Source organism: Cetorhinus maximus, chromosome 8 (assembly GCF_964194155.1).
Source record: "Cetorhinus maximus chromosome 8, sCetMax3.hap1.1, whole genome shotgun sequence".
Taxonomy (NCBI): domain Eukaryota; kingdom Metazoa; phylum Chordata; class Chondrichthyes; order Lamniformes; family Cetorhinidae; genus Cetorhinus; species Cetorhinus maximus.
Window position 1 is genome coordinate 108,580,734 of NC_135886.1, and position 25,134 is coordinate 108,605,867.

General features: G+C 42.6%; 1 protein-coding gene across 5 annotated transcripts in view; it reads right to left on the bottom strand.

Moving 5' to 3' along the window:
• The window catches only part of LOC144683879 (uncharacterized), a 135,881-nt gene extending 112,164 nt beyond the window's left edge, over positions 1 to 23,717 (bottom strand). For 4 of the 5 annotated variants that reach the window (XM_078547420.1, XM_078547419.1, XM_078547418.1 and 1 more), the window contains exon 1: positions 23,595 to 23,717. The gene's annotated coding sequence lies outside the window, so the exon portion shown is untranslated. The remainder of the gene's footprint in view (positions 1 to 23,594) is intronic. The other variant, XM_078547417.1, reaches the window with a different exon arrangement.
• Positions 23,718 to 25,134: the final 1,417 nt, after the last annotated feature.

A 25,134-nucleotide genomic window follows, 5' to 3' on the forward strand; every position in this document is an offset into this window, starting at 1 on the left:
AAGACAACGAAGCTCCCTTGTTCAGGGCCTTGCTGCTCTCCCTGTTGCAGGAATGCGTGGTAAACTGCGATATGTTGCTGATGTCACAGTTCTAGCCTGGAAGGATGCACTGACGTACAAATCGAGGGTCATGGTGATCTTGAGGGCCACTGGCAGCGCCATTCTTACCCTGCGCTGCTGCAGGATGTCTCGTTCCAGAAAGTGACACAGTTCTGTGGCCACCTCTTTGGAGAAGCATAGCCACTTCAGACACTGCACCTGGCAGACTTGCAGGTAGATAAAGTGGTCTCTAGAAACCCTAGTTAGAGCCCCCCTCCTCCTCCTCCCTCCCTTCCCCTCTCCATCTCCATATCATAGCCCCCAAGACTCGGAGCAAGTTTTCTGCTCAGAGACCACACAACTCCTTCCAAAGCTCCAGCACAACTTTCTTCTTACTGAAAGAAATTCAGTCAACTCGCCCGACACAGTACATCCACTAATTCTGCAACAGCAAAAGTCAAAAAACACCTCATCTGAAAGTTGCATGCTGAGGTCTTCATATAGCTGGTGGGGTGAGTATGGCTTTTTTTTTGAAAAATTCAAAATGGCAAATCATGCACAAAATCAGCTTTAGACACCGTGGCATCATGATCTGCTCGTTCTGCATGCTTTTGGCACACACATGGGAGACTCATTCTAATGCCCTTTAAAACATGTCAATTAGTGTAGGCTGTGCCAGAAGTCATCAGGAGCGGAACCTCTGCCATTTTTTCTCCCATGCTGTTGAGACCTTGGCATTGCAGAGCAAGCTCTGACAGCCAGGAATTCAAGTAGCCCATTCTCTGGAAGTTTATTGTTTAGAGGTCAGATAAGGATAGGCTTAAATCAGGCCAAGATGTTCCCCTCACCAACCACAACCCCCCCACCCCAAATCCCCACTGTTAAACAGCTTGTCTGTACATTCTGTTGAAACTTACATGAATGATAGGCATGCTGCCAGGGTGCACCCAGCTCCCATAAGCTGGCAAATAATCAATGAGTTCTGGAAGGGAGGGGGGAAAAAAGGAAAATAAAGAGGGGTTGGAAGATCAAATCCCACATCGCCTTTATGGCAAAATAATAACACTTCACATTTGCATTCCGTGAAAATCATTGTGCCACTACACCTTGTAACAACAGAAATCACTTTTTAAAATGGAAATACATTTCCCTGTTACAAAGTTATATCAAGAAGAGCAGTTTCAGCATGAAAGCACTGTTGCAGAAAACAAGAGAGTACATATGAAGGTGGTGTTAAGTTCTAAAATTAAACTGTATTGAACGTAATGCAGTGTTCTGACGTGTGACTGCATTGCATACACCCTTCCTTCATAATCATTTTTCAGATTAGGTTGTTCCTAGTACAAAGACAGAACAGTAATATAGTGGTAATGTTACTGGACTAGTAATCCAGAGGCCTGGACAAATTCTCTGAAGACACAAGTTCTAATGCCACCATAGCAGCCAAGGGAATTTAATTACTAAATCTGGAATAAAAAGCTAGTCTCTAATGATGATCATAAAACTACCAGATCATTGTAAACCCCCACCTAGTTCACTAATGTCTTTGCAGGAAGGAAATCTGCCGTCCTTGCCTGGTCTGGCCTACCTGTGACTCCAGGCCCATAGCAATGTGGTTGCCCCCTGGAATGGATTAGCAAGCCATTCAGTTGTATCAAATTGACACAGCGAAGTCTAAGAAGAATAAAACCAGACAGACCACCTGGCATCAACCTAGGCATCAGATACGACAATGGCACATCCTGCCTAGTTGACCTTTTATGATCCTCCTCACTAAAATCTGGGAATTTGTACCACAGACAAATCAAACAACAGCCTGACCTAGTTATACTCACCAAATCATACCTTCCAGCCAATATCCCATTCTCCTCCATCACCATCCCCGGGTATGTCCTGCCTCACCAGCAGGACAGAGGTGGCAGCACAGTGATATACAGTCAGGGGGCAGTCCTCAACATTGACTCCAGGCCCCATGAGGCAACAAAACATGGGCAACAAACATCCTGATTACCATTTATTGCCCTCCCTCAACTGATGAATTAATATTCCTCCATGTTCAATGCCACTTGGAAGAAGTTCTGAGGGTAGCAGGGGCATAGAATGTACTCTGGGTGGGTGGCTTCAATGCCCATCACCAAAGAGTGGCTTGGTAGCATCACTGCTGCCTGTACTGACCAAATTCTGAAGACATATCTGCCAGACTGGACCCACAGCAGATAGTGCGGAAACCAACAAAAGGAAAAAACCTACTTGACCTCATCCTCACCAATCTACTGGTCACAGATGCATCTGTCCATAACAGTCCTTGTGGAGTTGAAGTCCCATTTTCACACAGAGGACACCTTCCAGATTGTTATGTGGCACTACCACTGAGGCAAATGGGATAGATTCAGAGGGTGATTAGGGATGGGCAACCATGCTGGCCTTGCCTGCAATGCTCACACCCACGAAAGATTAAAAAAGATATAGCTGCTCAAAACTGGGCATCCATGAAGTGCTGTGAGCCATCAGCAGTAGCAAGTGCTCAGCTGCAATCTGAAGACTCATGGCCCTGCATATCCCTTGCTCTACCATTACCATCAAGCAGGGGTTCAATGATCAACACAGGAGAACATGCCAGGAGCAGCACCAGGTATATCTAAAAATGAGGTACCAACCTGGTCAAGCTACAACACAGGACCACATACATGCTAAACAACAGAAGCAGCAAGTGACAAACAGAGCTAAACAAACCCACAAGCAACAGATCAGATTAAAACTCTACAGGCCTGCCACATTCAATCATGAATGGTGGGAGACTAATCACACACTATCCTGACATGGAACATTATTGTCATTTCTTCGATGTCGTTGGGTCAAAATCCTAAAACTCCCTCTCTAGCAGCACTCTGGGTGCACCTGGCCACATGGACTGGAGCGATTCAAGAAGGTGGCTCACCACCACCTTCTCAAGGGCAATTAGTAATGGGCAGCAAATGTTAGCCTAGCCAGTGATGACAACTTCCACTAAATAACAAAAAGAAGTCCAAAACAACACTAAACCTCTGCTGACCCATTTAGATGACACAATAGAGGTCATACCAGTCACGTTATTTTTTCATTTTCTGGTTTTGTAACTTGAATTGGAACCCAAATGATGTTTATCCTACTAAGTTCCCAATTTTACTCAAGCTTTGAGATCCAAGAGATGAGCAGATTTTCGTCACAGCATGGAAGTCATCCTTTTCTGTAAAGTCTACTTACACCACTTCAGATTGACTGTTGCATAGGCTAAATGGCAACTCAGCTGTCCTCTCCACAATGACAAGTACCCTGCAATGTAATCATGTACTTTTGTGAAAATGCTTACCATCCAGAAGCAGCATTTTGGTCCCTTCACAGAGTCACTTGGACATGAGTCTCCTGATGTCAACCCACAATTCAGAACTGGAACTCCAGAGTTTGAACCCTCCCCCTCCCCCACACCTGTCATTCAGGTGAGAATGCAACCATTCATGTTACCATTCAAAAGGCTTATTCCATTTGCTCAGTGAAATGCTTAGACGTGTTGATTAAACAAAACACAATATAAATGCAATCATTCCTATTTCTCATTATCCATATTCAGATTTTTTTTGTGGGGTCGGGATTTATCATTGCAAGTGCTTGACTACACCATCAGGGAATAGACGCACTTATTTTCACCTCCTCCCTCCTTACAGCACTGCACATACTCTGCATTAGAGGGACGATGCAGAGTTACACGAAGAGAGGGAAGTTCGGCCAGCATAATTATCTTCTGGAATTTTTAAACAGCACCCTTCTTAGCATTAGAATATTAAAAACCAGTTCTCCACGCTTGAGTCTCACACATCATACTGTTGTCCCCCCCAAATAGAGGAGACAACTAGGCAGGCTACAAATGTCTCTCTGAACTGAGTACCAGACATTTCTTTGTCATGGGTATCCATCTTCAGGTAAAGTAGAAGTAACCTTGACCAAATACAACAGGGGACATTTGCAATATATTAATATACTTGGGGCAGATTTAGAGTGAAGAACCCACAAATTCATTTGTGCTTAATCTTAGCACATATACATGAAAGACCCCTTCATATCAGAGTTTGTTTTTGCCTGGTAAGTGCCTTCTGCACATGGCTCTGCTCCTTATTCATTCAGCAACAGGTGCTGGGCTCCTGTGTAACACGAGACCCAAGCTGCAAACATGCAGGATCTGTTTTGAGTTTATTTTTGTGGAACAGGATGTCTAAAGCCAACAGCAGATTTTAGGCAGACATTTTTTATGGCACTTTGTTGTTTTTCAATTCCCTGTAGGTCCCATGATTTATACGCTTAAGAGCGCAGACCGCAAACGGAGCACCAAACAACACTTGGCTGTATTCCTGTAAAGCGCATACAGTACTGCATATAGCATTCTGCCTCAAGCACCCTTGGTATGAACTTAAATGTTTAAAAAAACAAAGGTGAGTTCCAGATTATCATTATGTTCTTTCCCTGCACTTTGATGAATGTTCTGTATGTGGAGTACACCTCAGGAGGTTTATTGCATTCTGAACACATTAGGAAAATATTTGAATACTTTGCTTGTATTATGGGTGAGGATATTTACTGTGTTGACACCCTGCAAATGAGTATGTAGATGTCAAAGAACTTCACGCAATAATGTACAAAGACAAGAGAGGGCAGCTCAAACATCAGTTCAATAAGGATCTTAGCCAGAGGCTTAATCTGCATCATAGAATTTCCCGCTGCAAGTAACTGGACGGAGGAGAAGAAATATTGGCATGATACTGAAAAGATTGGAACTTGATATTTAAAACGTTGTATCATTCATGTAATAACTTCACATTAGAGACAGTAGACAATGAGCAGAAAGAGTTAGGAATTTTGGCACTGCATGAAAATACGTTTTGAGAATGTTTTTTTAAAAGGAGAGAAATGGTAAGACAGAGGTTTATAGAATCATAGAGGTCTACAGCACAGATAAAGACCCTTCAGCCCATCGAGTCTGCACCGGTCAAACAAGTACCTAACTATTCTAATCCCATTTTCCAGCACTAGGCCCATAGCCTTGTATGCCATGGCATCTCAAGTGCACATCCAAATACTTCTTAAGTGTTATGAGGGTTTCTGCCTCTACCACCCTTTCAGGCAGTGAGTTCCAGATTCCCACCACCCTCTGGATGAAAAGATTCTTCCTCACATATCCTCTAAACCTCCTGCCCCTTACCTTAAATCTATGCCCCCTGGTTATTAATCCCTCCACCAAGAGGAAAAGTTCCTTCTTGTCTGCCGTATCTATGCCCCTCATAATTTTATATACCTCAATCATGTGCCCCCTCAATCTCCTCTGCTCCAAGGAAAATAACCCCAGTCTATCCAAACTCTCCAGCCCAGGCAACATCCTGGTAAATCTCCTCTGTACTCTCTCTAGTGCAATCACATCCTTCCTATAATGCAGATTCCAGAACTGCACACAACACTCTAGATGTGGCCTAACCAGCGTTTTATACGGTTCCAGCATAACCTCCCTGCTCTTATATTCTATGCCTCGGCTAATAAAGGCAAGTATCCCATCTGCCTTCTTAACCACCTTATCTACCTGTCCCACTACCTTAAGGGACTGGTGGACATGCACACCAAGGTCCCTCAGATCCTCGGTACTTCCTAGGGTCATACCATTCATTGTGTATTCCCGTGCCATGTTTGTCCTGCCCAAGTGCATCACCTCACACTTATTCAGATTAAATTCCATTTGCCACTGATCAGCCGATCTTACCAGCCCGTTTATATCCTCCTGTAATCCAAGGCTACCCTCCTCACTATTTACCACTCCACCAATTTTCGTGTCATCCACAAACTTACTGATCAACCCTCCTACATTCTAGTCTAAATCGTTTATATATACCACAAACAGCAAGGGATCCAACACTGTGGAACCTCACTGGACACAAGCATCCAGTCACAAAACACCCCTCGACTGTCACCTTCTGCTTTCTGCCACTCAGCCAATTCTGGATCCAATTTGCCAAATTGCCTTGGATCCCATGAGCTCTTACCTTCGTTATCAGTCTCCCATGCGGAACCTTATCAAAAGCCTTGCTGAAGTCCAAGTAGACTACATCAAATGCAATGCCCTCATCTACACACCTGGTCGCCTCTTCGAAAAATTCAATCAAATTGGTCAGACATGACCTCCCCTTAACAAAACCATGCTGACTGTCCTTGATTAATCCCTGCCTCTGCAAGTGTAGATTAATTCTGTCCCTCAGAATTGATTCCAATAGTTTCCCCACCACTGAGGTTAGACTGACTGGCCTGTAGTTCCCTGGTTTATACCTTCCTACTTTCTTGACATTGGTTGTCCTCCAGTCCTCTAGCACCTCTCTTCCAGAGAGTAAGATTGAGAAAGCTGAAGGCTCTTCCAATGAAAGAACAGTGATGGGGAGAGGGGGTTGGAGGAGGAGATAAAGGCTCATAAGCAAATAAATGTAAAATTTCTTATAATGGAGAAATTTGACACTCAAACAATATAAAATTGCACCTTCAGAGCCAGTGAGGCTGTTTAGCAGAAATTATTAACTTAGTATGCCGATAACAAACCCATTTACAGCTCATTCAACAAGGTGTAACTTTTTCCAAGGGCTTTTACAGTGAGACTAAAAGCATAAGAGTGGAAGTTCCCAACAATTCAATTGATTTCCATTGATTGCAGTTTGAGGTGTACAAGGGTTTCAACATGCTGACAAGGTCAAGCTGGCATTGTTGCCGAAGTAGAGTCAGATTTAATGGGGGACAATATATGGTATAGTTAGAACAGCCTTCCTCAAATGCACTACCTCACACTTCTGTGGATTGAACTCCATTTGTCCACCTGACTAGTCCATTGATTCAAAGGGAGAGTTGTTGAACACTAGTGTGTTTCTCAAAGCCAGCTCTGCAAGCATTCAGGCAGAACTCCTGCAAATTCAACTTTGATGGACCAGATGGCCAAAAAGTGGCACTCCACCATGTCTTGTTTTTTCAACTCTCAAATGGCCAGTGTTCCAGGGGAGGGTTAAGAAAATACTTCAAAGACAGTCTGGCATTGATGATTAGGGGCAGCTTGTTACCCATCATTCAAAATGGCGACAACTTGCCCATCAAGCTGCATCGCACGTTGAGTCACAACTACTTAACAATGAGACAGAATGGCAGCAGAGGAGGAAAGAAAGGGAAGCAAATCCTACACTCTGGATCCCACTGCCTTTGGGACATCTTTACCCATTTGCTCAAAGACTGGGGAGTCAAGAATTGGCCTGTACAGTCACATGAAGCCCCATGGCAGAAACTTGTGACCCTGAGCAGACATCATCCTCGAATCCAACTGCCAATGACGATGAGTGCATTGATACCTAGCTGTGAGCATTCTTAACTTCCAGCTGGAAGGAGGAGATACACAGGAAGTGTACAATGGTCATCCAAAAGTAGTTGTCAAGAGTGGGGAAAAAAGTCATGCATTTTTAATTTTGAATTGTGAAAACGTGATTGTGATGGAAACATCTGTTTTAGCCCCTCATGCTGCTTCCATTTTTTTCTCAAGTGCATCACTGGTCCGAGAATGCCTCTTAAAATGTGGGCCCTCTGAGTTCAAAGATGCCTACTTTGGTACAAAGCCACAGAATCTAGAAAGATCCTGGATCTATAATGAGTGAGCCCCTCTTAGCCAGGTTGGTGTTAGAGATGTTACAACTGGTCTTAGAATCGTTGGCCTGTAGACACAGTTGGAGAGGAAGCATAGACGAAATTCCAAATTGCCATCTAAGGATCCCCATTGGAACATGTGTGTGGATACAGGTCGAATACAAGATAGGTTATGATACAAAGATTCTACAGTCGAAGTGCCTGCCAACACTTATGGCCTATCTTCATACATGAAGAATGGCGGTGTGAATAAGGTACTAGAGAGTGACACATGGAATCATATCTCAGCAAAAGTTAGCATCTTCAGAAGGTTGTAAAAAAAAAATCACTTTAAAATCTACCTTCAAAGTAAAGTACAAGAGAAATCAACCAGGTCCTCAGCAGTAACACACTGACGACCGCAACTAATTACTACAATTGGATTCTGATGAAAAATTCAATGAATTCAGTATCCAAAAAACTAAGGGCCAAAACATTAAATATCCAAAACTAAATCAAAATGTTCAGTCTGAGTTTCTAACTAATTTGAATAGAGAGACAAACAAAAAACAAATAGTCTGTCCGCAAGCATTACCCAGACCTCCCTGTCGCTTGCATTTCAACACTCCACCCTGCTCTCATGCCCGTCCTTGGCTTGCTGCATTGTTCCAGTGAAGCTCAACACAAACTGGAGGAACAGCACCTCATCTTCCGACTAGGCACTTTACAGCCTTCCGGATTGAATACTGAGTTCAACAATTTTAGATCATGACCTCTCTCCTCCATCCCCACCCCTTTCCGATTTTCCCTCCTTTTTGCTTTTTTCCAATAATTTATATAGATTTTTCTTTTCCCACCTCCTTCCATTATTTTTAAATGTATTTCCATCCATTGTCTTATCTCTACCTTTTAGCCTTTTTTGATTCCTTCACCCCACCCCCACTAGGGCTCTGTACCTTGCTTGTCTTGCTTTCTACCCTTAATTTGCATACTCCTTAGATAATATCACCACCTTCAACACCTCTTTGTCCATGACATCTTTTGGTTATCTCCACCTATCACTGGCCCTCTATCCAGCTCTACTTGTCCCACCCCCCTTAAACTAGCTTATATTTCACCTCTCTTCTATTTTTACTTAGTTCTGTTGAAGGGTCATTCGGACTCGAAACGTTAACTGTGCTCCTCTCCACAGATGCTGCCAGACCTGCTGAGTTTTTCCAGGTATTTTTGTTTTGGATTTCCAGCATCCGCAGTTTTTTGCTTTTATTATACAAATAGTTTCCTAGTTGGAAATTTAGATGTCATGTTTGGATAAGGATTGAATGGATATATCCAGTATACATTATTCCAGCATTAAGGATGGAACGACATAGAATGTACTTTAACCATCATTCAAGCTATCAATAGCAACTGAAAAGACAGGTTAGGTCAATGATACTCTGTACAGACGTTTTGGTAAATTAGCTATCTTATCCAGGCAAGAATTATAGTAACTTTGAATCCTTTTGGATCTTTTGCAAGTCTTCAAAATGTAGCAACATGTTATGATCTAAAATATAGTAAAATTGAGGAAGATTTTAAGTTCAGAGAGAGAAGTTAACATTTCTAACCTTAATAATGCTATCATGAAAACTGAACGTAGCTTTCAGGCCTATCTACACATCAGATCTGTTAAAACTATAGCTTTATGCCTCTCGAAGGAAGGCTGTGAAAAATAGCCCATTCCATTTTGCTCAGTTTGGGGTAACCTCATATCACAGTATAGTCTTGTACATTTCAGAGTTACCTCATTCCTAATTTAAAGCTGGCGCTTTGAAAAGCAAGGGTGTGTAGAATGTCTCTCAAAAGCTTTGTTGGTATTTGATTTTTATCTCTGTTCAATCTTAAGAGAGTTTGCATAAACAAATCTAGTACTTGGGATAAGTTACTGACTCAATTTCCCAAAACATTTAGTACGTGATGCCTACACAGTTTGGAAAAGAAAATTGCCGCAGTAGTTTTAAGGCCTGCAGAGCCTTATTTTAACTCTCATCAGGTTATAGATGCTAAAGCCTCAATTTTTGCAATGATATAAAAACATAAATAGGAGCAGAAGTAGGCCATTCAGCAACATCAAAGGTTATTGCAGAAAATAAAAGCTCATAGTGTAGGGGGTAATACATTGGCATGGATAGAAGATTGAACTAGAGGCATAAATGAATCATTTTCTGGTTGGCAAGATGTAAAGAGTGGTGTGCCACAGGGATCAGTGCTGGGACCTCAATGTTTTACAATTTATATAAATGGCTTGGATAAAGGGACCAAAGGCATAGTTGCTAAAATTGATGACACAAAGATAGGTGGGAAATAAGCTGTGCAGGGACATAAGGAGGCTACAAAGGGTTAAATGAGTGGGTAAAAATCTGGCAAATAGAGTATAATGTGGGAGATTGGGAAATTGTCCATTTTGACAGGGAGAATAAAAAAGTATTTAATGGTGAGAGATTGCAGAGCTCTGAGATGCAAAGGGATCTGGGGATCCTAGTGCATGAATCACAAAAGGCTAGTATGCAGGTACAGCAATTAATTAGGAAAGCTAATAGAATGTTACCATTTCTTGCAAGGGGAATTGAATACAAAAGTAGGGAGGTTATGTTTCAGTTGTACAGGGCACTGGTGAAGAATGTAAATGCGTTAGAAGTTGTTCAGAGAAGGTTTACTAGACCAATACCTGGAACAGGTAGGTTGTCTTATGAGGAAAGATTGGACAGACTAGGCTTGTATCCGCTGGAGTTTAGAAGAGTAAGAAATGACTTGATTGAAACACATAAGATGCTGAGGTGCCTTGACAAGGTGGATATAGAGAGGATCTAGAACTAGGGGTCACCGTTTAAAAATATGGTGTCGCCCATTTAAGACAGAGATGAGGAGAATTTTTTTCTCTCAGAAGGTCGTGAGTCTTTGGAACTCTCTTCCTCAAAATACAGTCTTTGAATATTTTTAAGGCAGAGCTAGATAGATTCTTGATAAGCTAGGGGATGAAAGGTTATCGGGGGTAGGTGGGAATGTGGAGTTGAGTTTACAAATCAGATCAGCCATGATCTTATTGAATGGCAGAGCAGCTCGAGGAGCCAAGTGGCCTATTCCTGCTCAAGATCTTATATACTTAATTTTCTCTTCAAACTTTGACAATGACCTTCATTATGAACTTTGATTCAAAATTAGACACTTGCGAGAATTCCTTCCTTCTTGCTCAGGTGTCTTCATGAAAAACGAGGGACCTTTTAAATTAAAAAGAGATATAGCTGCTTTCAAAGTTTCGCTAGCACCACAGCATCAATAAAGTTCCTAATACCATCAATGTATTCTGGAGAGCATTTAAAGATCTCCAATAAAGAGATCAATAATTGCTTGAGTTCTCACAGAAAATGATAGTATCTCAAAATGTGGCCTTAATCTCATGGAATTAAAAATAGAATTTGAACATGTTCATTCACCACACACCATTGTTTCATAAAGTATGGGAGTGAAGTGAATGTAACAAAAGGACGAGATGTTTAATATGGACCAATGTAAGAATGGCAGATACTGAAAAAAAGGCTCAAGTATTCCATGAATGTCGTCCAAATAGTAATGGTTGTAGTTGAAAGAGATCCAAGGGTATTGCAGAAAAGCTCCCTTGACTCTACAGTACTAACAGTAAACCCCTGCTGTCTCTCCAACCTGCCCCCAGAGACTTATATCTGGGGCTAGCAAGGCAAACAGCCTGATATTCATCTTTGTGGGGGCATGAAAGGCATCAGCAGCTCACTGAAATAATGTTAATGAGGCCTGAGACCTAATTCCAGACCAGCCTCGGGCTACTCAGTCGAGCCCACATTCCCTAGGCAATGTCTATTCAGAGCTGAAAACAGGCCTGAAAGAATTTCCACCCCATAATGACAGAAGTGGCACTCTAGAGTAAAAATTAAAGGCAAGTCAGGAACAGTATTTCAAATTAAAGCTAGATAGCAAGAACAAGGAGCATGGACAACCTTAGGACTGATGTCAGGAATTTCTTCATACAGGATGAAGTTTGTTTTGAATGGACTTTCAGGTTGGGTAATGGAATCTATATCTTCCTAGATGCTGTGATGAACCAATTTGTGCTGAACTTCCTTTTCAAAATTGTGATCTTGATCATTTTTACATAGGCAGGGAACGCTATTAGAAGGCATTGCTGGAAAGTTATGAAAACATGTTTTAAATGTTCTGTTCGGAGAGTTATTTGCTGTTAGAGAGTATTGTCTTGAAACTGTCTCCAAAACTCCCTTGCTTGGTTTTTCTTAGCACAACAAAAGATTTTTCAGGTTATGGCCCAGAAGAGCAATAAGGTAGTACATATTGTAAGTGTCGAAATAACATTCGTCTCTTTGATCTGTGCTCAGTTAACTCATCTCAGTCGTGGTGAGATGCTGCAGTTAGCCAGAGTGCCCCACCCCTGCAGAGGTGCAAGGGAGAGTACAGATGGAAATTTAAAAATCAGCCAGGATTCATTCCAGCTCTAGTTCGTCTAGTAAGCAGCTGCTGGGAAATGTATGAAGGCTACTGGATAAAGAAAAAAAAAATCTAGTTCAGCTCCAGTCCTCTCTCAAAGCACAGTGCGAGACATGAAGACCAGCCATCGTGAGAAATATTAGAGCCAGCTCCTGTACAACTCTAAAACGGTAGTCAGTCACCAAGATTTTCCACTCCCTTTTGCAGTGGGCATCAGAGCAGGCAGGAGTGGAAAATATTGGGAGATTGCAAAAATTGGTTTCACCAGCTTGCAATTGTCCGTTCCACCCTTCAATGGCGGCCGTGTTTCCTGCCATCGCACGTCAGGAACTTAATTTCAATACTTTAGCATCTCATTATAAACCCTGCTCAGAATCATCCCCCAGGCTGGATCATGAGCTCATGCCGACATGTTTCACAACTGTACATAAGCGGCACGCACCTGGTGACCTGCATGTCGCTTGGGACTGCGAGGTTTGTTTGCCTACCTTGCTTTGGGCAGCACTCCCAGTCATCAGTGCCAGGCTTTACAGACAGCACCACATCACTTTTAGGAGAGCTCACGGGCAGGTTGCCACCTATCAGACCAGCGGTAATGCAGGGCTGGCTTTTCAACAGCTTCAGGGCTAGGGCTTGCTTGGGGAAAAGGGGTATCCCAGGGAGTGTATGAGGGCATGTTGATCTGTGCAAGTGGCCTCAAGATGGTGAGTGCTGAGGAGGCAGTCTCCAGAGGAGAAGAGGCCAGATGGAGATGTGAGGGTATGTCTGTGTGAGAGAGTGAGTGGTGATGTCCCTTGAGCTGGTAGTGAGTGAGGTGCCAGTGAATGTATGATGGGCTTGAGTTTTTTTTTAATTAAGTCACAGGATGTGGGCATCACTGGCTGGGCCAGCATTTATTGCCCATTCCTAGTGGCCTTGAGAAGGTGGTGGTGAGCTGCCTTCTTGAACTGCTGAAGTCCCCGTGATGTATGTACACCCACAGTGCTGTTAGGGAGGGAATTCCAGGATTTTGACCCAGTGACAGTGAAGGAACGGCCAGAGGAAAAGAAAATGAGGGCTGCAGTCACCTTGATAGTGACAAATAGTACGGCAGGATTATGGGTTACCTTCCCTGATGATGTTTATGACACTGACAGCTTTAATTAACTGTTTTCTAGTGCTACCCTTCAAATTACAAGATTTATTGAATTTAATTTCACAACTTGCCTGAGCAAGTTGTTACGAGTACAAAGATTTGTAAGATCATTATGTCCTAAGCTGCCGCTTTAAAAAAGATAAAATGGAGGTCACATGCCTAGGAGATAGGCATGTGACCTCCTACTAGCTCTGCCCAATGATAAGCCTTTGTGACCTGGTTGCCATGGGGGTGGAGGGGCCAGGGCCCAGGTCAAGCCCTATTGAAAACCAAGTGCCATCTTTCACACCTGTACACAATGAAAGGAGCAGTTGGCTTTGCTATGGGCAGACTCAGACTTACTTACTCAGAGGGTAAAACTTTTAACTCAACTGAGTGTAAAATGACACAATAACGTCGGGCAAGCGTCCCAACATCATTGCGCACTTGCTCTGAAGAAGTCATACAGACTCAAAACATTAACTCTGTTTTTCTCTCCAAAGATGCTGTTAGATTTGCTGAGTTTTTCCAGCATTTTCTGTTTTTGTTTCAGATTTCCAGCATCCGCAGTATTTTGCTTTTATCTTGGTGCAGGATTTCCAGCCTCTGACCTGCTCTTGTAGCCAAAGTATTTATATGGCGAGTCAAGTTCAGTTTCTGGTCAATGATAACCCCCAGGATGTTGATAGTTGGGGGGGATTCAGTGATGTTAATGCCAAGGGGCGATGATTAGATTATCTCTTGTTGGAGGTGGTCATTGCCTGGTACTTGTGTGGTGCAAATTTTACTTGCCACTTGTCAGCCCAAGCTTGGATATTGTCCAGGTCTTGCTGCATTTGGACATGAACTGCTTCAATATCTAAAGAGTCGCAAATGGTGCTGAACATTGTGTGATCATCAGCGAACATCCCTACTTCTGACCTTATGATGGATGGAAGATCATTGATGAAGCAGTTAAGTTGAGCGTAGGACACTACTCTGAGGAACTCCTGCAGTGATGTCATGGAACTGAGATGATTGAACTCCAACAACCACAACCATCTTACTTTGTGCTAGGTATGACTCCAACCAGAGGAGACTTTTCCCCCTGATTCCCATTGACTCCAGTTTTGCTAGAGCTCCTTGATGCCACACTCGGTCAAATGTGGCCTTGATGCCAAGGGCAGTCACTCTCACCTCACCTCTGGAGTTCAGCTATTTTGTTTATGTTTGAACCAAGGCTGTCATGAGGTTAGGAGCTGAATGGCCCTGGCGGAACCCAAACTGGACATCAGTGAGCAGAGTGAGGAAACGGTGAGGTATTGGCGTGGCAGTTGATTCAGAGGCCGCCCATCAATGACAGGCATGTTTCCTGTGACTGCATGATTAATAAAGCAGGAAGCGGACAATACAGTGCAAATACCTACCATTACGGCTGGTGGGATAAACACGCCCGGCATAGCAATTCAGGGAAATTTCCAGCCAGTGTCTTTACAAAAAGAGAAAAATCTGAGTATAGAAAAGATGGTCAATGGACTAGCAACAGATCATAGGGACCAGGAGATTATCCTCACAGCAAACTACCCAATCCCATCACTCCACACATAGTATGATTCACTATGAATATAGCATCCCTACAAAACATCTTCCTTGTCAATATGGATTCTGTGGCGTTGAATGCAGTAAGAAGCACTTCAGTGATTCGCTCTCAATATTAACCCAACTCCCTCACTGGAAAGAGCCCAGAGCATTCGAACGTTTAAAAAACAAAATAATATATGTTTTGATTTTGGAAAGGGACCTGAAGAAGATTTACCCTTAAACTCCATCAATAACAGTGAAAATGTTCAAAATAACAGGAGAGGCAATGCCATTGAAGCAGTATTGTCACTGGACTGGTAATCCAGAGATGCAGGGTAATGCTCTGTGGACCTGGGTTTGAATCTCACCATGGCTGATGGTGGAATTTAAATTCAATAAAAATCTGGAATTAAAGGTCTAATGATGGCCATGAAACCATTATTGTAAAAGCCCATCTGGTTCACTAATGCCCTTTAGGGAAGGAAATCTGCTGTCCTCACCTGGTCTGGCCCACATGTGCCTCCACAGTAATGTTCTTGACTCTTAAATGTCCTATGAAATGGCCTAGCAAGCCAATCAACTGCTACAAAGTCTCAAAATAGGAATAAAACTGGACGGATGACCTGGCATCGACTTAGGCACCAGAAACAACAATGGCAAACCCAACCCTGTCGACCCAGCAAAGTCCTCCTAACTAACGTCTGGGGGCTTGTGCCAAAATTGGGAGAGCTGTCTCGCAGACTATACAAGCAACAGCCTGACATTCATCCTCACAGAATCATACCTTATAGATCATGTCCAGACACCAACATGACTATACCTAGGTATGTCCTATCCCACCGGCAGGACAGATCAGCAGGGGTGGCAGCACAGTGGTATACAGTCGAGAGGGAGTTGCCCTGGGAATCCTTTATATATGGACTCTGGCCCCCATGAAGTCTCATGGCAACAGCAAGGAAACCTCCTGCTGATTACCACATATCTCACCAAGGCACCTTAGACAGCATCTTCCAAACCCACGACTGCTACCATCTAGAAGGACAAGGACAGCAGATCCATGGGAACACCACCACCTGGAAGTTCCCTTCCAAGCCACTCACCATCCTGACTTGGAAATATATCGCCGTTCTTTCACTGTCGCTGGGTCAAAAGCCTGGAACTCTCTCCCTACGCCATGTGGACTGCAGTGGTTCAAGAAGGCAGCTCACCACCTCAAGGGCAATTTGGGATGGGAAATAAATGCTGGGAAACTAGTGATGTCCATATCCTATAAAATGGTTATGTATTTTTTTAAATCGCCACCCCCACCCCCCCATCAGCTGATGAATCAGTGCTCCTCCATGTTGAACACCACTTGGAGGAAGCACTGAGGGTGACAAGGGCACAGAATGTATTCTGGGTGAGGGAATTCAATTTCCATCACCAAGAGTAGCTCGGTAGCACCACTACAGACCGAGTGTGGCATCAAGGAGCCCTAGCAAAACTGGAGTCAATGGGAATCAGGGGGAAAGTCTCCTCTGGTTGGAGTCATACCTAGCACAAAGGAAGGTGGTTGTGGTTGTTGGAGGTCAGTCATCTCAGCTCCAGGACATCACTGCAGGAGTTCCTCAGGGTAGTGTCCTAGGCCCAACCATCTTCAGCTGCTTCATCACTGACCTTCCTTCCATCATAAGGTCAGAAGTGGGGATGTTTGCTGATGATTACACAATGTTCACCAACATTCATGTCTCCTCAGATACTGAAGCAGTCCATGTCCAAATGCAGCAAGACCTGGACAATGTCCAGGCTTGGGCTGACAAGTGGCAAGTAACATTCGTGCCACACAAGTACCAAGCAATGACTATCTCCAACAAGAGAGAATCTAACCATTGACCCTTGACATGCAATGGCATTATCATCACTGAATCCCCCACTATCAACATCCTGGGGGGTTACATTGACCAGAAACGGAACTGGACCAGCTACTTAAACACTGTGGCTACGAGAGCAGGTCAGAGGCTTGGAATCCTGTGACGAATAACTCACCTCCTGACTCCCCAGAGCCTGTCCGCCATCTACAAGGCACAAGTCAGCGGTGTGAAGGAATACTCCCCACTTGCCTGGATGAGTGCAGCTGCAACAACAACTCAAGGAGCTTGACACCATCCAGGACAAGGCAGCCCGCTTGTTTGACACCCTTCCACAAACATTCACATCCTCCAAAACTGACCCACAGTGGCAACAGTGTGTACCATCTATAAGATGCACTGCAGAAACTCACCAAGGCTCCTCAGGCAGCACCTTTCAAACACATGACTGCTACCATCTAGAAGGACAAGAGCAGCAGGTACATGGGAACACTGCCATCTGGAAGAGTCCTTCAGAGTCACTCACCATCCTGACTTGGAAATATATCACCGTTCCTTCACTGTCGCTGGGTCAAAATCCTGGAACCCCCTCCCTAACAGCGCCTTGCATGTACCTACACTACAGGGACTACTGCAGTTCAAGAAGGCAGCTCACCGCTATCTTCTCAAGGACAATTTGGGTTGCGCAATAAATGCTGGCCTAGCCAGCAACACTCACATCCCAAAAATGAATTCAAAAAAAGATAAAGCAGATGCAGATTAAGCAATAAAATAGATTTTTGACAGCCCCTATGTCAAGGCCAAAGAAAGAATTATAGTGGCAGTCACTGATACAAAGATACTACAGCATATGGACAAACAGGAATCCCTCCAGAGTGTAGTAATTATAAATCTGTGGAACTCCACCAATGCTTTGGGGTTAAATACAATGCTGTATGTGATACTGGACCACACAGACTATGAAAGACTCAATCAATCTTTATACTGTTAGTTGATCCAAGGTTGAACAGTAAGTGTTGTGCAATTGATCACAGCTTCCCTGGAATACAGAGGACTTTTAAAAAAAGCAGCCAAATTTTCCATTGATTGCTCTCTAATGACTGCTGCTGGAATGTGCATTTTACGAGAGGGTCAAATTGGGCTCATTGTAATGCCTCCTTTCCCTTCATTCATATCCCTATTCCCCCAGTTGCACAAGTGCCACTCCCAGCAGTCAAATAACATGCAAATAATCATCATCAAGGCTTCCAATTTATCTACCCTTTGCATGGGTGATGGCTCAAAAGATGCCAGAATGCATCTTATTATACATCAGCAAAAATAGGCACTGTCTTAACAAGGAGGGAAGAAAATTGGAGATAAAATAAATCCCACTTTAAGGCATACAAAAAATCAGAGACATAAGTCCATCTCTTCAAAGTACAACACGTTCATTAAAATCTTCACATCTCACCTGAAACTGTTATACCCAAGGATGAATGCCATTTGCATTTGAAAATTTAAAAACACAAAAAATCAAAGCGATGTCAGAACTTAAAAATACATAGAGCTCTTCATTCTTCTAAAAGTTTACCAAATACTCCTTCGCTTGTCTTTGTGAAAAAGGGTTGGTTGGGGGGGGTGGGGGCAGGGCAGTGGCTTGGCAGAAAAAAGGGTAGACACCATCTTTTTGATAAGGTAAAAAGTCCAAAGTTAAATTGAAATATTTTCTTAATGTTGAGACTAGGAGCTGAAGGAGTAAAAGGATTTAGATACACAGATTACTAAAAGCTAGTGCACAAAATGAAATGTTGGTCTTTATCTCAAGAAGGTTGAAAAATTCAAAATGAGCAAGTTTTGCTTCAATTGAAATCTCACAGCACCGAGGAATCCATTTAGGTCATCACACTTTGAAAGAGCTGTACAATTTAGTCCTACAGTCCAGATTTTTCCCCATAACCCTGCTAATTAACCCTCTTATGTACATTCAATTGTCTTTTAAAGGTCACTATGGAATTCAATTCCAACCACCCTTCAGGTAGTTCCAGAACTTCACAACTCAATAAATTTTCCATCATTTCCCCTCAAGTTCTTTTGTAAATTATTTTAATCTATAGCCTCTGGATATTAACGTACTTGTCAAAGGGAATAGTGTCTCCTTACTTGTTCAATCAAAACTCCTCATAATCTTAAGTCTTCTCTTAGGTTTCTCTTAAGAACAACACCAACTTGTCCAACTTCTCAGACTGAATTCCCTCATCCCTTGTGTAAGAGCATCAGAAATAGTTGGCACCCTTTCAAATGCCTTTTGGGAACCCTAATACACTAGATTTACTAGTTCCCCTTTATTCAGCCTGCTCATTACATCCTCAAAGAACTCTAATAAATTTGTCAAGCATGATTTCCCTTTCTTAGAAAATCAAGCAGAGCTTGGTTTTTATATGTCCTGTTACTATGCCATTAATAATGGATTCCAGCACTTTCAGAATGGCAGATGTTAGGCTAACATATCTACAGTTTTTTTGCTGTTTCTCTCCTTTCTTGAATCGGGGCAGTATATTGGCTGTTTCCAATCCACTGGGACTGTCCAGAATCTAAAGAATTTTGGAAAATTCCAACTAATGCATCCGCTATCTTTTAAGACCTTAGGATGCAGGCCATTAGGTCCGTTTGACTCGTCAGCATTTAGACTCATCAGTTTTCCCAGTAGTTTTTCTCTAGTAATAATCATTGTTTAAGCTGCTTCCTCCCTTTTGCCCCCTGATTTTCTATTATTTGGATCATGCTGATGAACCTTCTCAATACCCTCTCCAGGTCTGGACAACTTTCCTAAAACTTAGTGCCCATAATTGTGCATAATACTCCAGCTTTCAATTTCACACTATGTCCATATGGAAATTCATTTCAGGTACATTGCTCGTTCCTTTAAAAATTACATATAAATGAATAATAGAAAGAAAGAAAGTTACCCCATCACAGAGCTCCAACTTTAAAATGTATTAATTTTTAACACATTGGAGTAATTTTTTTTAATCAATGACTCCCATCATGAGTGCATATCCTCATCCATTCATCAAACTCCTGTTACAAGTTTTTATCAAGAAGGGCACAAATGGAGTTCAAAAACCTGTGTCTGAGAGATTCGAGCCTTTTCCCCGAACACAACCAGCAGCAATACTAAGGCAAGGAGTGACATTGTCCATGATTCTGTTTACTTTTGTCAAAATTCTTCAAGAGCATATTTCATCAAGAAAGATCTGCTCATCAAATACCCTTCCTGCCTGGTTCAATAATCTCTGTACCCTTTCCTAAGACAACAGTACCAGGGGAGACATCCAAAAAGGATAGCATTCTCAATCACAGCCATATAGAAGAGTTCCATGATTACTGGATCCACTCAAAAAAGATTTTAACTTTCTGAGGTAGTATAATCATGTACGTCTCATGGTCACCACATCTCTACACTGTTCCCTCCAATTCAACTCATATCTACTTTGATGCCTAGATACTTGTTTCAACGTACGCATCATGAATCTTTGTAGGAACAATTGGCTTTTTCCTAAAGTCTATAACTAGTTCTTTTTCTGGTTTTCATTCTGTTTAAGAGAATTATTCTCACACCATTTTACAAACTTCTCCACAGAGTTCCTATAGTTTGCTTCATTATTTCTTACGAGACCCACAAGTACTGTATCATCAGCATACTTCAGAATTGTTATGTCATACTCTGGTTGACTCTGAAGCCTAATCAGAGATTGTAAAGGATCAACATGACTTTTGTTTTTGCATTCAATATCAGTATTTACAAAGCCAAGAATCTCAAATGCTTTAACTCCTTCTCAACAAAACCCTGCCACTTTCAAAGGCTTGTGAGGTCCCTCTGATTTTGCAACCCTCCCTCAAAATAGTGCCATTTATATTATACTGCCTCTCCATGTTGCTTCAAAGTGCATCACTTCACTCTTATCCATATTAAACTGCATCAATGTTTTGTCCATTTCACCAGTCTGTTTATGGCCTCCTGAAATCTGCTATCAACATTCTATTTACTACATTGCCAAATTTTGTTTCACCTGCAGACGTCAAAATTGTACTCCCTATACCCAAGTCCAGCAGCCGAATTGTCACTCCTATATAGGGGCAAGTATGGAGGTGGGCAGGTGCGAAAATTCATGCCACCAGACAGCATGCTAGTTTCCTGGCACCATCCCACACATAGGCCATTTTCCCAGATGCAGGATGATGGTTTGAAGGGCTACCTACCAATTAAAGTAAGTTTATGTCCTTTAAAGGTCAATTGTCAGTGGCTGAGTGAAATTTTCCAGTTGGCCTCTGGCCCTTCAAGGCATCAGGGACCAGGCCAGCTGCCTGGAGAAGGCCTCCCAATGGGAGAGCACTGCTCCAGGCAAACTTCGAATCCCTCCCTGCCTGCTGGTGTCAGGCCACCCTATAGACAGGTTCCACCTCCAACATGGTAGCCTCACTGCTAATGCCGTTTTAATTTTAAAAATTTATAAGTTGTAGAGAGGGTGCCTCAATTTGGAGGCGCCCTCTCTCACTTGTCTAAACCGCAATGTGCTGTTCTTTCTGAGCTGGGAAGCCTCCTACTGACCTTCCAGCTTTGAGAGTATGCCCATCATCTTTAATTGGATGGCAAGCTCACCCTCTGACCACTAAGTGGCCAACTGGGGAACATCATTGCCAGGTGCTGGGTCATGACCTCCATTTGCACTGTCATCAAGGTCCTGACCCAAAACCCAAACTCCTGCCCCAGATCTATATGCATGCAATAGTGCAATGGTCCTAATACTGACCCCTAGAGGAACACCACTTATACCCCTGTCAAGTCAGAAAAACATTTGTTCACTACTACACTCTGCCTCTCCTTTAGTTAGTGTTACATGTATCCCTTTAATATCATATCATATCATGTGTTCTATTTTATGAATAAGTCTTTCATGACATACTTTATCAAATGCCTTTTGACAACCCATATATACATCTATTGCACTACCTTCATCAATCCTCTGTTACTTCATTAAGGAACTCAATCACGTAAGTTAGACATGATTTGTCTTTAACAAATCCATATTGGCTGCTATTTATTAACTTACAATTATCCAAGTGAGAACTGATCTTGCCCTCAACATTAGTCTTTAGCGGTTTTCCCACCATTGGCATTAGACAGATTGGCTTGTAGTTATCAGACTTTTCCCTCTTTTTTTGAGAAAGGCTGTAACAGTTGCAATCCTCCAGTTCTCTGGTACCACTCAAATACTGAAGGAGGATTGAAAGATTATGATCAGAGCTTGTGAATCCATCCCAACTTCCCTCAGCAACTTAGAACGCATCATATCTGGACAGGATGACTTGTTGACTTTGGGTGATGCCATCCTATTTAGCATCGCCTTTTTATCTATTTTATCCTATCCTGTATCTTTACTTGCCTCTTCTCTAATATAACATTAATTTCATTCTCTTATTTTATGAAGACATGTTCAGTACCTTAGTCATGCCCTCTGCTTGCACAAGATTTCATTCTTTGTCCTGAATTGGCCCTACTATTCTTTTAACTATCCTTTTACTTTAAGATTAAGAAAAACTGGGTTCTATTATGTGTTACCTGCTCATCCTTTTCCAATTTCCCCTTGCACTCTCTGCATTCCACCTGCTTTTTGATTGTATTCTAGACCTAATGTTTGCCATAGACCTCCTTTTCTGTGTTAGTTTAAGCTTTATTTTTTTTTCTCATCCAGGAAACTCTAGTGTTGGGTGTTCTTCTTTCCTCCTTATGGGAATATGTTTGGTTTGAATCCAAACTGTACCTGCTTTGGTGGTCTACCATTGCCCATTTACTGCTTTCCTAGCCAATATATTTTGTGATTCCAGCTGCTCAGAACCTTGTTCAGACCCCACCTGGAATACCTAATTCGTTTTTGACCCCCAAACCTCAGGTAAGATATAATGATCTTGGGAAGCAGTACTGCACAGATTCACTGGAATAATACCAGATCTTAAAAGGGTTAAATTAGGAGGACAGTTTGTATAAACACCACATCTATTACCTTGGGCTTAGAAAGGTTAAGGGGTGATCTAATCAAGGTAATTACAATTATGAAGAGATTGAATAGAGGAGATACATAGATACTATTTCCTCTGGCGGTGGAATCCAGCACAGTAGGGCATAATCTTAAAATTAGAGTTAAACTATTTAGTTGTGAAATCAAGAAGCACATCTTCACTCAAATGGTAAAACTGGAAGTCGCTTCCCAAAAAGGCTATACATGCTGGGTCAGCTGAAATTTAATAACTGAAATTAGATCGATTTTTGTTGTGTTAATAGAGGGATGCAGAACAACGCTGGATAATGAGTTGAGGTACGGGTCAGTCATGATCCAATTCAATAAAAGGAACAGGTTCGAGGGGCCGAATGGCCTTACCCTGTGGTCACTTCTTTACATTTCACTAGGGGAACAACGTTCTCAAACCCAAAACAATAACATCGCAAAAAAATCACCAAACCGCGCTGGAGGACCAGGATGGGGAAGGGAAAGATACTTAACTGGACAGGGGATAGATTTGGAGATCAATGACTAACTAGTTACTGTATAGTCAGAATGCTGACATATCCATATACCGCTCACCTGATGAAGAAAAACCAATCTGACATGACAGAAAGCAATCCAGCCAGCTACTGTAACTAAAATTATCCAGGCTCAACATGCGTGTTTTTTTTAAGGGCAGGGCGGATTATTGGCTTCCTCCGAAATGAAACAAGAACTTCCAAACCATGGATTCACACGAGTAAAAATTAAACTTAAACATATCAAGCAGTACATATAACAATCTGCACAATAAGAGTGCAAGGAAACTTTTACCTTCTCTGATAAATTGCATCAGGTGTTAAGAGGAAGTCAGCATTCCAAAGCATTGTTACTCTAAGTAGGAAAAACTTTTACAGCTTGTCCTTACACCACCCTAACAGGATCTCTTCACAGATATCTGTGCACACCCAGCTCAATAAACAGCCACCAACAGAGGGAAAACCCGAAATGGATTTTCACAGCAAAAGGGAATCGGTAAATCCACCACAGGAGTGCCTGGGTCTCAGATGGTCAAATTAGTAATATTTCCATAGGGATAAAATATCCTGAATAAAATCGTCCATCTGATAGAGGTTTCGTGCAATTAAAACGTAAAATGGCCATTGCAACATGTTTTCCAAGCTTTGTTTTTGTTTAGTTAGAAAACGCTACATTGTTATGATTCACATTGAAATATATTGCATCTTGACCACCTTCCTGTTTCACTCCAATAAAACTGGAATATGAGGTCCTGCTCACTCCCTATCGCGATAAAGACGCTGTTGTCCCAATTGTTCAACAACAAAAGTACCGCGGATGCTGAAAATCTGCACCAAAAGTAGAAACTGCTGGAAATATTCAGCAGGTCGAGGAGAATGTGTGAAGAGGGAAACAGAGTTAAGGGGCAGGAATTTACTGCAGGTTTCAGGTCTCCAAGGCCAGGACCAAATGTGGGTTCCAAGGCTGCGCTTGTCAGCAGCGGCTCAGTGATTTTACCAGGGGAAGCCTCCTAACCAGTTGCGTCCAGGCCCACATTCCGACAAAATCAGAGCACCGGCAGCACTAAAGCCTCGGGAACCCCCCCGGGTATGGTGAGTGCTGCTGAAGGCACCCGAGGGAACCTCGAAACAAGTAAATAGAAAATAATAAATTCAGGGCAGAGGGCTCAGAGGAGAAACTGCTCTGGGAAATGTTGCTGTTGCGATGGATGCGTTCTCAGCCTACAGTCTCTTTCAGCCAATGGCACCTTTGACTCCAATGCCCCCCACCCCTGCCGAGCAGGTAGACACAGTCTCCAAGAAGTTTGTGACCTCCGCATGTGGTGAGGGTGCTGCCCATCTATGGGCAAAACACTTTATGGCCCCATTGGCTCCTGCCACACCACACCAACCCCTAACCAATGTTTCAAGTCGACGGCCTTTCATCAGAACTACAAACGTTAGAAATCTCACATTTTATACAGAGGCAAGGGAAAAGAGGAGAGGAATGAACCAAAGGGTAGGGCCTTATCAAAGATGGAATGCAGGAGTGATTAAATGACAAAAGGGATGATGGCGCAAGACAAAAGGAGATGGTAATAGGGCAAGTAAAGAAATAAAAGATGGGTTCAGAAAGGTGTAAATGACAACAGCAGAATCACTACCAATAGTACTGTCTGAAAGAAATGGGGCAGCGGTTATGATCTGAACTTGTTCAACTCAATGTTGAGTCAGAAGGCTGTAAAGTGCCTAACTGAAAGATGGGATGCTGTCCCTCTGGCTTATGTTGAGCTTCATTGGAACAGTGTAGGAAGCCAAGGACAGAGAGGTCAGATTGGAAGGGGCAGAGAATTAAA